The following is a 14089-nucleotide window of genomic DNA, read 5'->3' on the forward strand; positions in this document are numbered from 1 at the left end:
TCCAGTAGTTTCTCAGCTTCCTGCGTGGTTTTCTTGAGTTGTCCCCAGGTTATAGGGGTTGATGTTGATGTCGTGACTCTGGTCGGCCTTCTCTCCATCTTTGCACGAAGGCTCAGCTGGCTCATGGCTTGCACCAGAGAGACCAGGCCCATGGTTGGCCACCCTGGGTTCCTCCAGTCTCCCATTCCATGGTCGCACGCACCTTGAGTACACCCACACGGTTTGTCCATCTCCTGTAAAAACACAAGCATACCTTCTTCCCCATGTCAGTAAATCCACCCGACCTTTCCATTGTCCTTCTTCCAGGGATTTCCATAATACTTCCGGATAAACTTTCCTCTTTTCCTCTAACACTTGCCAATATCTTTCTGCTGGAGTCTTACCATCTGTACCAGGCGTCAAAAAATTTAAAGTAAATAAGGCTAAATGTAGTTTTGATTGAGATGATAGTTGGCCTCCTCTACCCCTTTTTTGTCTTTTCAACATGCGTTGTAATGTTTGATGTGCCTGCCCTATAATGCTTTGTCCTTTAGGATCATAAGGAATTCCTGTTTTATGGGTTATAGCCTAAAGCTGTAAGAAATTTTTGAAAAGCATGACTAGTATAAGCGGGTCCGTTGTCAGTTTTTAATTGTTTAGGAATCCCCATATGAGCAAATGATGACAGACAATGTTGCTGTACATGACCAGCTGTCTCACCTGTTTGGCATGTAGCATGCAGCATATGAGAATAAGTGAAACAAATTAAGCAGTTCTGGGTCTAGTGTACTTTTAACTGTAGCACTTTCCATGTGACTGGCTACATTTACAACATAAGCTGAATTACAGACAATGTTGATAGGATCTGAAGCTGTGAGCTGTAAAATCTGAATGACTGCAATCAGCTCTGAGCATTGCGCTGAAGCACCAGAGGTATCTAGCTTCTCCTGTGTTAGGGGCCATTGATCCACCCGCACAGGTTTGTCACTAAGCCATTCTAACGGTAAGGCAGTGGGCAGAGGAGAAATATCAATGACCCCTGTCAGAAATCCTGATGTCCTAGCCTTTTTCTATCTGTTTTTCCAGTTACTGATATCGGGTTAGGATTTTCTTGTAGGAATTTCCCTAAACCTTTTTCACTCTGATATCCATGTCCTTCAACATTTTAAATCCTGGGTTATCAAAGTTTTCATTTGTAAGTCTCATCTCCCATGCTGTAAGTCTCAACCCCATAAATTGATAGCTATATTTGCAACATAAGACTGAAAAGTACATGACTGTGCATCCAGACCAAGACAAGGTAAAATCTCAGCACTCTGTTGAACACTTTGAGCTGTTCCTACTTCCACTAGGGACGTAGAAGTTAATTGCGAGGGCCATGATGGGGGCCAATTGTCTTTAGATATTACTGATACATCAGTTCCCGTATCCATAAGCCCATAAAATTTCTTTTCTTTAATTTATACTACACAGGTGGGTCTATTAGAGGCTATGGGTCGGGATAGATTTCCCATGTAGTTGTGCTCCCAAACTCTTTATTTCCTCATTTCTCCTTTCGTGGAGAAAGGTGTAATTTGCAGGGAATAAGCAAAAGTTGAGCAATATATTCTCCCAGTTCAAAAACCCAAAGATCTTGTGACACTAAAACTACTTGAGTTTCTCCTTCATAATATGAGTCAACAACTCTGGGACTACAGTAATGCCTTGCAAGTTAAGGCGGCTTTTGCCTAAAATTAGTCCCATGTATCCTGTTGGTGAAGGTCCCCAAATACCAGTGGGAACTTTGATGGGTTTGTCTCCCCCAACTAATGTGATTCTTTCTCTGGTGGGTAGATCTAATCCTGCACTTCCTGGTGTTCCTGGGGTGAGGGAATCAATGTGCCTCCGGGAACCCATCCCTGAGTTGGGGCTGAGGTCTGGACTGGGAATGCCCTCACTGTTTGTGGGACCCAAGTCCAGGCCCTCATCTCGTTTCCCGACAGGGGGGTGCCATTCTGATGAAATTTTGAGTGGCAGTGATTAGCCCAATGATTTCCTTTGTTACAGTGAGGACAAAGTCCTGGCATTTTTTCCGCTGGTGGGGGAACTGCATTGTAAGATCCTTTCTGTCCTGAGATATGGTGGCATTCCTTTTTTAAACGTCCAGTTTTTCCACAATTATAACATTTTCCCATTTTAGAGTTTGACCCTTGGCTCCTTTTAGATTTGTCAGCTACTAAATTAGTCATTGATTCAGCCAACATTGAAGAGCGATGAAGCTTGATTCCTGCATCTTGACAAGCTCTGAGAAAATTTCCCAAGTTTTTTGTACATCTCAGAGGTGACAGTGCATTTTTACAATACGCATTTGCATTCTCAAAAGCTAGAGTTAAGGTTAGCATTTCTGCAGCCACGGTATGAGGAATCTGACGCTTCACTGCCTCTTGTAATCTTGCAAGAAATTATGCATAGGGTTCCTGTGACCCTTGCATGATATGTAAAAAGGATTGTACTGGGACTCCCTCTTCAGGAATTGTGGCCCAGGTGCAGTTAGTGGACTGTGCACACGGCTGGTAAGCAGCGTCTGGGAGTGCCATTTGACGTTCCAGGTCTGAATAAGGGCCATTACCCAATAGCATATCCTCTGTAATGTCTCCGTTTCCAGCAGCACAGTTCTGTCTAGCCTGCTCTGCACACATTTCTTGCCAATTTAAATTCCACATCAGATACGCACTCGCAGACAAGCAAGTTGGCGCCAAGTGTTTCACACCAAAGGTAAAAGATGTATGGCACCAAACGCAGATTCTAGCAATCCTAAAGTGAATGGGCTCTGTATGCCATTATTTACCACACTCGCTTTTAATTCCTTTAACAATTTAAACTCTAGTGGAGTGTGTTTGTGAATAACCTGCTGTGGATTATTTGGATCAGCCCTTATGGAAATAGGAAAAGCACAAGGTCCTAAGGGCTCTCCGGCTATGACAGCAGAGCATAAATTCTCTGTATTGGGGGGTCTCTATTTTTGCCACCAAAGGAGGCAGTACAGATGTTTCTGCAACTGGAGGAGGCGGTATAGGCCAATTTTTATTCTCCCTCTCCTGTCTTTTATTTTCAATTGGATCTGCGGGTGGGACAACAGATTCTTTCAGATTTTTGGATTCAGCCTGCTACCCCGCAGAATAACGAGATAATGGCAGAAGTACAGTACGAACTGAACTCCGAGTGGAAAAAACTGAAGAATCAACTTTAAAACCTTTTTGATGAGCCTGTTTTAATCCTTCTGCTCTATCCCAATTTTCCACATCAAGAGTGCCTGCCTGTGGAAACCATGGGTTATGCATAATAACCTCCGGCAGCATCTTAATGTCTGAGAACTGACCTGAGCACCAGTTTGTTTCAACAAAACTGTAAGCAACGGCACATAATGTTTTTCTCCAACAGACAAATTCTGCCTCATGTTACCCTGATTCAGAAAACTTCCCATTCCCAATACTTCTTTAAAGCACTGTTCCCAGTACCTCTTTAGGGCACCGACCTTATGACCACTGCCGGCAGACTCGGCTGGGGGTCCCTGTTCACCTTGTCAATTTCAGTTCCTCTGCTCCAGCAGACCTTCTTCGTTCACGTCCTTGAAGTCCCTGTTCTGGGGCGCCACTATGTAACCCGCACGGACCCTAGGGGGACTGAACAAAGCGGGCGAACGCAGGAATAAAATACAAAAGCGTATATTTGGAAGAAGGGGTCAGGGGGCACCTTGCCTCTAGTGGATGAGGGCCCTGACCTTTACATAGCCCTCTGTATTTATTAGGCAAAAGAGATAGTGAGAAGGGGGGTGGAAGAAGGGGTCAGCTGCTCGGTCCAGAGTAGTCTCTCAAGACTGCATTCTCTAGATGTCCCAGTAGATAACCTCAAGGAGCTTGGCGCCAGGAAGTGATTGCCCTCAGCAAACCTTCTGGGGCAGGCACTGTCGCGAGTTTGCCCACATTCTGTATTCATGATAAACAGTTTGCTGTTTGATCATATAGACTCAGTGGAATGCTGAGTTGGTCACGTCCCACGGGCCTTCGGCTCCCTGCACCCATTGAGCCACGGGAGTCTCAAGGAGGAGGACTTTGCCAACTTGCGGCCTCTCTGCCCCAATGCACCATCCAGCGGTCGTCAGACAAAATGGCAGCTGACCAGACAGCGTACTCCAGGATCTCAGCCAATTTCCCCAGGCCATGCTTGCGAAGGAGCGCAGGTCTTCTCTGGCCTCAGAGTCCCCACATTTATCCTGGTGACTGTCTCCAACCCGGGATTGTGACCTTGGGTGGGATAGTGGGTCAGGGTGCAGGAATTTTGTTTCTCTCCAGCTTTCCCTCTGATTCTCTTCTCTTCCCCAACCCAGATCTTCTTTGCTATTTAGACAACTGCTTAGATTCTGGTCTTTGTTTTTGTTGCTGTTGTTGTTGTTTTGAGGCAGAGTCTCACTCTGTTGCCAAGGATGGAGTGTAGTGGTGCCATCATGGCTCACCGCAGCCCCTACCTCCTGGGCTCAAGGGATCCTCCTGCCTCAGCCTCCCAAGTAGCTGGAACAATAGGCACACACCACCAAGCCCAGCTAATTCTTCATTGTTTTGTAAAGATGGGGTCTCCTTATGTTGCCCAGGCTGATTTCAAACTCCTGATCTCAAGCAGTTCTCCTGCCTCGGCCTCCCAAAGTGCTGGGATTGCAGGCACGAGCCACCACACCCGGCCTAGATTCTGGTCTTGAAAGCTATCAATACTTTCCTCTGTTTTCAGTTTCAATGAAAAAGCTGAGTATCCTCATGCTTCTTTCTCTCTGCATTTCTGAAATCCTCCTCTAAAGCATGAGGAACTTCCCAGCCAGGCAGCTGAGGGGCCACAGGTTACAGGATATTGTGGGCTTGAGGTGGGGAAGGTTAGTACTCAGCATTCTATATCCTGCCACTTATTGAAAGGTATTTCTATTAAGAGGTATTTACAATATCTCAATAATAAAAATAAAAGACAGGTGCTAAAGTGATCCATAATACAATGGAATCACACCATGATGTGTTACAAATTCACTTCTTACACACCCCACGATTTCCTCATGAGGTGAACATACAGAAGGTAAGGCCCTGAGCTCTCTGATAGGCCTGTGGGTCTGCAGGGCTCCAGCCTTCCAACCAAGGCACATTCATGACAAGTGAAAATAACCACCCACGGACAGCAGGAGGAGTTGGGCTAAGGCAGGCAGAGACACACACGATCACATGCTGGTGGTCTCCATGAGACTGCTGTTTGCCCCAAGGTTGCCGTTATTTTTTTGTTTATTGCCATTTTTATGTGGTCAAAATATTTTCTACTTCTTTGATTAATTTTTTTTTAGTGGAGTCTCACTCTATCACCCAGGCTGGAGTGCAATGGCGCGATCTCAGCTCACTGCAACCTCCACCTCCCAGGTTCATGCCATTCTCCTACCTCAGCCTCCTGAGTAGCTGGGACTACAGGCGCCTGCCACCATGCCCAGCTAATTTTTTGTATTTCTTTTTTTTTTTTTTTTTTTTTGGTAGAGATGGGGTTTCACCATGTTAGCCAGGATGGTCTCAATTTCCTGATCTCGTGATCTACCTGCCTCGGCCTCCCAAAGTGCTGAGATTACAGGCATGAGCCACTGCACCCGGCCATTCTTTGGTTAAATTCTAAGTATTTAAGGCGTCTTAGAAGCACCTCCACAGAACCCCGGGACATCTAGGAACCCAGTAGGAAACCGTCAGACTAAACCATGAACAGCACTTATCTCTGCATGGTGAGGTTTTTGTTGTCTTTTTTGTGCTTATCTTCATTTTCTGCCTCCTCCATAATGCAACTCGTGTTGTTTTGTTCAAGCTGAAGAGAAATCAATGTTTTAAAGGACTTCTGACCTGGTGAGTCCTGCTGCTCTCTGCCCTCCCACAGACTTTGCTCCCTTCTGGCCATGGAATGTTTGCTTAAAGTTACAAGGGGGAAAGAAGTGCTTCAGAGGGTATCTGACCTCCACTCCGCCAGCCTCACCATTTTCCAGGCTGAGTGATGGAACCAGAGAGTGTGGCAGTAATCACAACTGGAGTGATTCCAGGAAGATAATTGAAAGAGCTCCCTCAGCACAAGTCATCAAACACTGATAGTTGTTCCCAGCAAGGCAGGGTGAGTCCTTTCGAAGTTTTAAAAAGCAGTAAAGTAACCCAACAAAGGTCAGGAAACCCATGCACCCAGAAGACATCACTGACACTTGGCAAGTAGCTGCAACCAGCAGCAATGAGCTCCCTTCCCCATTCCCCAGTCCTCGCTCATAATCATCAAATCAGCCAACTGTGGCCCAACAAAGGCCTAATGCCCTCCACTTGCCACTGCCTTCTCTCGCCAGCATCCACCTGACCTACCAGCTCTTAGAAATGGACCAAGCTCTCTATTGTCAGTATTCACTGACCACCTGAGCCTGCTGTGGCCCCCAGCTATGCAGCAGCAAATTCAGAAATTTACAAATGTGCTTGATGGCACAGAAAGAGTTCAGAAGTAATCGCTGAGTGATATTGCTGCTCCAGCCATAGGAAGCGAGGGGACAAGCTAGCTGTCCCTTCAAAGCCCCACTTGCTACTCTACCTTTCAGCATTTTTTTTTTTTTGAGATGGGGTTTTGCTCTTGTTGCCCAGGCTGAAGTGCAATGAATGACATAACCTCAGCTCACTGCAACCTCCGCCTCCCAGGTTCAAGCGATTCTCCTGCCTCAGCCTCCCGAGTAGTTGGGATTACAGGCATGTGCCACCACACCCAGCTAATTTTTGTATTTCTGGTAGAGACAGGGTTTCACCATGTTGGGCAGGCTGGTCTCGAACTCCTGACCTCAGGTGATCCACCCGCCTCAGCCTCCCAAAATGCTGAGATTACAGGCATAAGCCACCGCGCCCAGCCACTTTTCAGCATATTTTATGCCTACTTTGGAATGGGATCTGTCCTCTAAGAGCTTATAAAAAGCAACTTGTCTGCTATCTTCAGAGTTAGTAGCTTGTATACACATTTCCCAACCACATGTTAGAACACTGGATCAGTACCATTTTGCTTTAATTTTGACAGATACCTAAGAGACAATGCATAGGATTGTATGAACCCATTCTGTTAATCCCCCTTCTCTAACTCACCACTCCCCAGCTAGTCTCCCCACAATCCCAGGTTAGAAAATAACTTGGTAGTCTCCTTGTCCGGCTTTCTACTTGGTACTTGAGTCGCCTGAAAAAATGGTCATCTCTGCTTGAATGTCTCCAACCCACCTGAGCCCCAGTGGCAGGCACTTCCAAGGGACTTCATTCCTCTTTTAGACAGTTTTAGGTTGAAATTTTTCCTTATGTGGAGCCCAACACAGAGTCACCTTCCCAACTCTGAAATATCCTAAATCCAAAATGTTCTGATTTCTAAACTTTTTTTTTGTAACTCCTTTGACAGCAAACTCTGTTCTAATCTGATGTGAGACTAGTTATGGTTTTTGCTTCCTGCATCATATGGTTCACTGTAGAAATATCAATGTGTTTCATTATGAAGCCCAATTAAGATATTTCATAATATTCTGTATATGTACTATATCAGCTTTCCAAACTTTGAAAAACTATAGAGAGTTTTGGAAAATATATTGTAAACCTGTACCTGCTTTTCTAAATATGATATTTAGGTTTTCTATATCCTAATTATTTTTTTTTTCAGTTGATCTATCATTGACTGTGATGGGTGAATTAAAGTTTCCTACCATTTGTTTGTCTGTTTTTACCCCCGTATCTCTTACAATTTTAGCTTTATGAATGTTGTGCTTTGTTATTTGGTACATAGATATTCAGAACTGTTATATTCATTGTGGATTCCATCCTTAAGTATTATAAAGTGATTTTCTTTTTTCTTTTTTTTTTTTTTTTTTTGAGACAGAGTCTGGCTCTATCACCCAGGCTAAAGTATAGTAGCTCTATCACTGCTCACTGCAACCTCAGCCTCCCTGGCTCAAGTGATCCTCCCAGCTCAGCCTCCCAAATAGCTGGGACTACAGTCATGCAACACTATGCTTGGCTTTTTTTTTTTTTTTAATGTTTTGTAGGGGTAGGGTCTCTCTATGTTGCCTAGGCTGGTCTCAAACTCCTGGGCTGGAGTGATCCTCCCACATCAGCCTTCCAAAGCACTGGGATTACAAGCATGAGCCACAGCACCCCACCTTAAAGTGACTTTCTTCATCTCCATCTAGTGTGATATTAAAATTATGACCTAGGCTTTCTTTTGTTTGTCTTTTGTTTTGTTTTGCATTTGCCTCACCTATCTTTGTATGTACTTTTATTTTCAACTTTTTTTTTTTTTTTAAGACAAAGTCTCGCTCTGTCACCCAGGCTGGAGTGCAATGGTGCAATCCCAGCTCACTGCAACCTCTGCCTCCCGGGTTCAAGAGATTCTTCTGCTTCAGCCTCCTGAGTAGCTGGGATTACAAGCATGTGTCACCATGCCTGGATAATTTTTGTATTTTTTTTTTTTTTTGAGACGGAGTCTCACTCTGTCGCCCAGGCTGGAGTGCAGTGGCACAATCTCGGCTCACTGCAAGCTCCGCCTCCCGGGTTCACGCCATTCTCCTGCCTCAGCCTCTCCGAGTAGCTGGGACTACAGGCGCCCGCCACCACGCCCGGCTAATTTTTTGTATTTTTAGTAGAGACGGGGTTTCACCATATTGGCCAGGCTAGTCTCAAACTTCTGACCTCAAGTGATCCACTCACCTCGGCCTCCCAAAGTGCTGGGATTACAGGCATGAGCCACTGAATCTGGCCTATTTTCAACCTTTCTGAAAATACTTACTGTAGGTGGTCACTTGCTTGAGCTCAGCATGAAGGTGGGTGTTGCCTAAGAATACTCAGAAATATTGTTTATTTTAATAGGTGAGTTAAGCCTATTTCAACATCTATTCATATGTCAAAAAAATCAGCATTAGTTCTAACATAGTAACATTATGTTCTACTTTTGTTTATTTATAGTTTTTTAAAAACACTATGTAGTCTCTTGTCTTTGTTGCTGTGAATAATTCTTTTCAAATTTCAATAGGTTTTCATTTTTGCTGTTACTCTTATAATAAAACTTTTAAAAAATACCTCTAGTTTTCTATTATTCAATAAATGTCTATTAGTGCCTAGGAACAATGAAAAAAAAAGCACATTTCCTCTTCCTCTCTTCCTCCTCTCTCCTACCAAAGAGAACATCTTTCTCTGAGTTTAATTTTGTACTATTAAAAATGTGTATGCTTCTATTACTTGGTTTGTCAGTCTTGAGTAATATTTTTTGACTCCCACTTACTACAGATGTAGCAATTGGTTACCTTAATCTACCTTTTGCCTACTTTCCCCCTTCCTCCACCAGTATTTGTTCAGCGCATTTATTTATATATTGTCAGGACATGTCATTTTTACATTCTTTTCAATCACTCTAAAGTGTGGAATTATTTTTGCTTTAGTCCACATTACATATAATCAAAGCTTGCTTCCAGTATTTTTTCTATAATGTCCTCAGTTATCTCTTAGTTGGCTGGCATTCATCCCCTGATTGTTTCTTCAAGAAAGATTCAAAGAATCGACATCCCCTGAATTATTTTATGATTGAGGCTATCTGTAGTCTTTATGGTTGAAGGATAATTTGGCTGGATTTGAATTCCATGTGTACCACTTTTTTTTCCCTTGGACATCTTTTTTAACTTTTGCATGACCTTCTTCTGACATTGAATGTTGCTGCATGGAACTCTGAAACAAGCCTGCTTCCCCCACCCCTCAGTGACTTGATCATTTTGCTTAGTTATCTTTGAAGTTTAATAACTTTACTAGGACACATCTCTAGGTTGGCTCTCCCGCATTAATTTTCTCTGATACATAATTAAATTAATGTCTATTTCAGAAAATTATATTTTTGTCCCCTGCTGTGGTTTAATTGCCTATTATTTGTACCCCTTCCATTTCATCCTTATTTCTCTGATACTTTGATCTGAGTTCTGCCCACCCATGCTTCATCTCATTCTGTTATCTCACAATCTCATCCCTATGTTCTTTTTCCCTTCAACTTTTCATTTTGAAAAACTGCAGCGCTACAGACATGTTGAAAGAATAATACAATGAGCAGTCATATATCATATACTTCACACAGATTCGCCAGTTATTATTATTTTGCTATATGTGCTTTCACTGTCTCTATACTCACAAACAATACATATATGCATTTTTTCCAAATCATTTTTAAATAGATTATAGACATCAGAACACTTCAACCATAAAAACTTTAGTCTGCATCTCCTAAAATAAAAACATTCCACTATATAACCCCTATCTTAGACCATCTGAGTTGCTAGAATAAATTACCATAGACAGGGTAGCTTGTAAACAACAGAAAATTATTTCTCGGCCGGGCGCGGTGGCTCACGCTTGTAATCCCAGTACTTTGGGAGGCCGAGGCGGGCGGATCACGAGGTCAGGAGATCGAGACCACCGTGAAACCCCGTCTCTACTAAAAATACAAAAAAAATTAGCCGGGCGTGGTGGCGGGCGCCTGTAGTCCCAGCTACTCGGAGAGGCTGAGGCAGGAGAATGGCGTGAACCCAGGAGGCAGAGCTTGCAGTGAGCCGAGATCGCGCCACTGCACTCCAGCCTGGGCGACAGAGCGAGACTCCGTCTCAAAAAAAAAAAAAGAAAATTATTTCTCACAGTTCCAGAGGCTGGGAAGTCCAAAATCAAGACACCCACAGGTTCAGTGTCTGGCAAAGGCCTACTTTCTGGTTCACAGATGGTACCTTCTTGCTGTGCCCTTAGATGGTGGAGGGGGCAAGGCAGCTCTATGGGTCCTTTTTTATAAGGCCACAAAACCCATTCATGAGAGCTCTGTCCCCATCCTAATCACCTCCCAACAACCCCACCTGCCATCACATTGGTGATTAGGTTTCAACATATGAATCTTAGGGGGGCACAAGCAGTCAGACCATAGCAACCATAATGCTAATTTAACAATAACTTTATAATATCATCTAATATATAATCTATACTCAGATTTCCCCCAATTACCTCCAAAAATGTTTTTAAATACTATTCCAACCCAGTATCCAATTATATATTGCATTTGCTTGTTATGTCTCTTTATTCTCTCTCTTTTTTTTGAGATGGAGTCTTGCTCTGTCGTCAGGCTGGAGTGCAGTGAAGAGATCTCAGCTCACTTCAACCTCCACCTCCCGAGTTCAAGCAATTTTCCTGCCTCAGCCTCCCAAGTAGCTGGGACTACAGGTGCATGCCAGAACGCCCAGCTAATTTTTGTATCTTTAGTAGAGATGGGGTTTCACTATGTTGGCCAGGATGGCCTTGATCTCTTTACCTCATGATCCATCAGCCTCGGCCTCCCAAAGTGCTGGGATTATAGGCATAAGCCACTGTGCCCAGCCTTTATTCTCTTTTAATCTAGACTAGATCTCCAACTTTGGTTATGACATTTACTTCTTTAAGAGTATATGCCAGGGTTTGCTTAGGGCAGGGGGGTTGAAGAGTGGCTCCTCTGTTTACAATACACCAAACAGGAATCTGGGGTCATTGTGACAAGGGGCACAAAACTTGTGCCCTCCCTACATGTGAAAAAAAAAAAAAGAGAGAGAATGCATGCCAGTTGTTTTATAAAATATCCCATAGACTAGATTTGTCAGGTTGTTTCTTTATATTTCATTTGTTTATCTAGCATTTGTATTTCTGGTAAATTGCCAGCTAGTTCCAAAGACTTGATAAAATTCAGATTACACATTTTGCCTATAATGATGTTGTGAATTTCATATTGCATTCCATCAGAAGGCACATCAGTTTAGGCTGTCTTGATATCAGTAATTCCAAGTTTGACCACTTGGTTAAAATGGGTAGGCTGGGCGCGGTGGCTCACGCTTGTAATCCCAGACTTTGGGAGGCCAAGGAGGGCGGATCACGAGGTCAGGAGATCGAGACCATGGTGAAACCCCGCCTCTACTAAAAAAAAAATACAAAAAATTAGCCGGGCGTGGTGGCGGACGCCTGTAGTCCCAGCTACTCGGAGAGGCTGAGGCAGGAGAACGGCGTGAACCCAGGAGGCGGAGCTTGCAGTGAGCCGAGATCGCGCCACTGCACTCCAGCCTGGGTGACAGAGCGAGACTCCGTCTCAAAAAAAAAAATGGGTAACTGCTAGGTTTCTCCAATGTAAAGGTACATATCTTCCCTCTATAATTACTCCATGTGGTAATACTTTATCACCATGAATATACTATTCCCCAATTGCCTTTTACTGAAGGTTTTCACATCTATTGATGATCCCTACCTAAACCAATTGCTATATTAGGGGTTGCAAAATGGTAATTAAAAAAAATCTGTTAATGTATTTCTGTTTTGTGGTCTTTCTTCATAGAAGCAATTACTGCATTCACTTCTTAAAATTAAATTGCCTAATGCTTTTTTCAGCTGCCCTATGTCAATGTTTTTCTGGTAAGTATTCTTCAATTGTTGGAAATGTTTGACACTCTTTTTTTCCTCCTTCACCTTATAGTGGATTTAATTTGATGCTATCTGTCACTCATTATTGAGTGGGCAGGTTATTTGCATGAGGCTCTGTTGGGGGGCGGGGCAAGGTATCCTTTTAGGATAGCTGGCTTTCCTCCACCACCATCAGCCATAGACACAGACTGCTTCATACAACTACTGCTCATCCATTTGATTTTTTGTATAGCCCCATGTGGACACATAATGATGGTCGAAATTCTTTGCTACTCTCCCCATTTAGAGGTGGAGTCTATTTCTCCCATCCCTCAAATCTGGGACACTCTTAGTAAACTGCTTGACAAAATATAATGTGCTGAAAGTGACACTGTAGGGATTCCATACTAGGTCATAAGATGCCTTGTAGCTTTGACTTAAGCCTCGTGGAGCAATTGCTCTGGGGCCATCAGCTACCAGATAAGAAGTCTGACTACTCTGAGATCACGATGCAGATGACTTATCCTCAGCAACCATATGAGGACCCCAAGCAAAAGCCATCAGCTGAACCTGTCATATCCCAGAACTGTGAAAGAGAATAACAAATAGGTGTTTAAAATCACTGAGTTTGGGGGTGGTTTGTTATACAGCAATGGATAGCTAAAACGTCCACTTCTATGGGCTGTATGAACCTGAGTGGGGTATAAGATGGCTTCTGCTGTCAGCCTTGCTCACCCAGTTCCCATAGCTGTTGTTACAAAGGAAGGAGGTCTCTTTTGCACTTGAGGTTGCATCCTCCACCTGCAGGAGGTGTACATATTTCTAGAGCTTCCTGACATCCACCTGCTCTGCATTCTCTTTCTCCCTAGTGAGTGCTGCCTAATGGGCGACACTGGCAGCCTTTTCACGCATTCTGGAGTCTGCAAATGATATGTGTCCCCTAGTTTCACCAAAAAATTATTGTCTGTAGAGTTTTTCCCCATTTTCCTTGTTGCTTTTGAATGATTTCTAGAAAAGGAAGGGAGAAATAGCCTCTTTCTTTCTTTCTGGTTTGTTTGTTTTAGACAGGGTCTTGCTCTATCACCCAGGCTGGATGCAGTGGTGCAATCACAGCTCACTGCAGCCTCCATCTCCCGGGCTCAAGCAATCCTCCCACCTCAGCCTCCCAAGTAGCTAGGACTACAAGCATGCGCCACCACACACAACTAATTTTTAAAATTATTTGTTGTAGGGACAAGCCCTCACTATGTTGCCCAGGCTGGTTTCAAACTCCTGAGCTTGTGTGGTCCTCCCACCTCAGCCTCTCAATATGCTGGAATTACAGGCATGAGCCCCTGAGCCCAGGCATCCAGCGCTTTTTTTCTTTTTAGCCTCAAGGTTCACTCTGTCACCCAGCCTAGAGTGCAGTGGCGCAATCATAGCTCACTGCAGCCCTGACCTCTCAAACTCCTGGGCTCAAGCGATCCTCTTGCCTCAGCCTTTTAAGTAGCTGGGGATATAGGTGCATGCCACCACAACTGGCTAATTTTTTATTCTATGTAGAGACTAGGTCTTATTTTGTTGCCCAGGCTAGTCTGGAACTCCTGGACTCAAGCAATCCTCCTGCCCCAGCCTCCCAAAGTGCTGGGATTACAGGCATG

At 43.9% G+C, this 14089-nt stretch overlaps 1 non-coding gene across 1 annotated transcript; it reads left to right on the forward strand.

Moving 5' to 3' along the window:
• Positions 1-11478: 11478 nt before the first annotated feature.
• Positions 11479-11607, forward strand: LOC129489052 (small nucleolar RNA SNORA11). The gene has a single exon (XR_008659873.1). It is a non-coding gene; the product is annotated as a small nucleolar RNA SNORA11 (small nucleolar RNA).
• Positions 11608-14089: the final 2482 nt, after the last annotated feature.

Source organism: Symphalangus syndactylus, chromosome 8 (genome assembly GCF_028878055.3).
Source record: "Symphalangus syndactylus isolate Jambi chromosome 8, NHGRI_mSymSyn1-v2.1_pri, whole genome shotgun sequence".
Classification (NCBI taxonomy): domain Eukaryota; kingdom Metazoa; phylum Chordata; class Mammalia; order Primates; family Hylobatidae; genus Symphalangus; species Symphalangus syndactylus.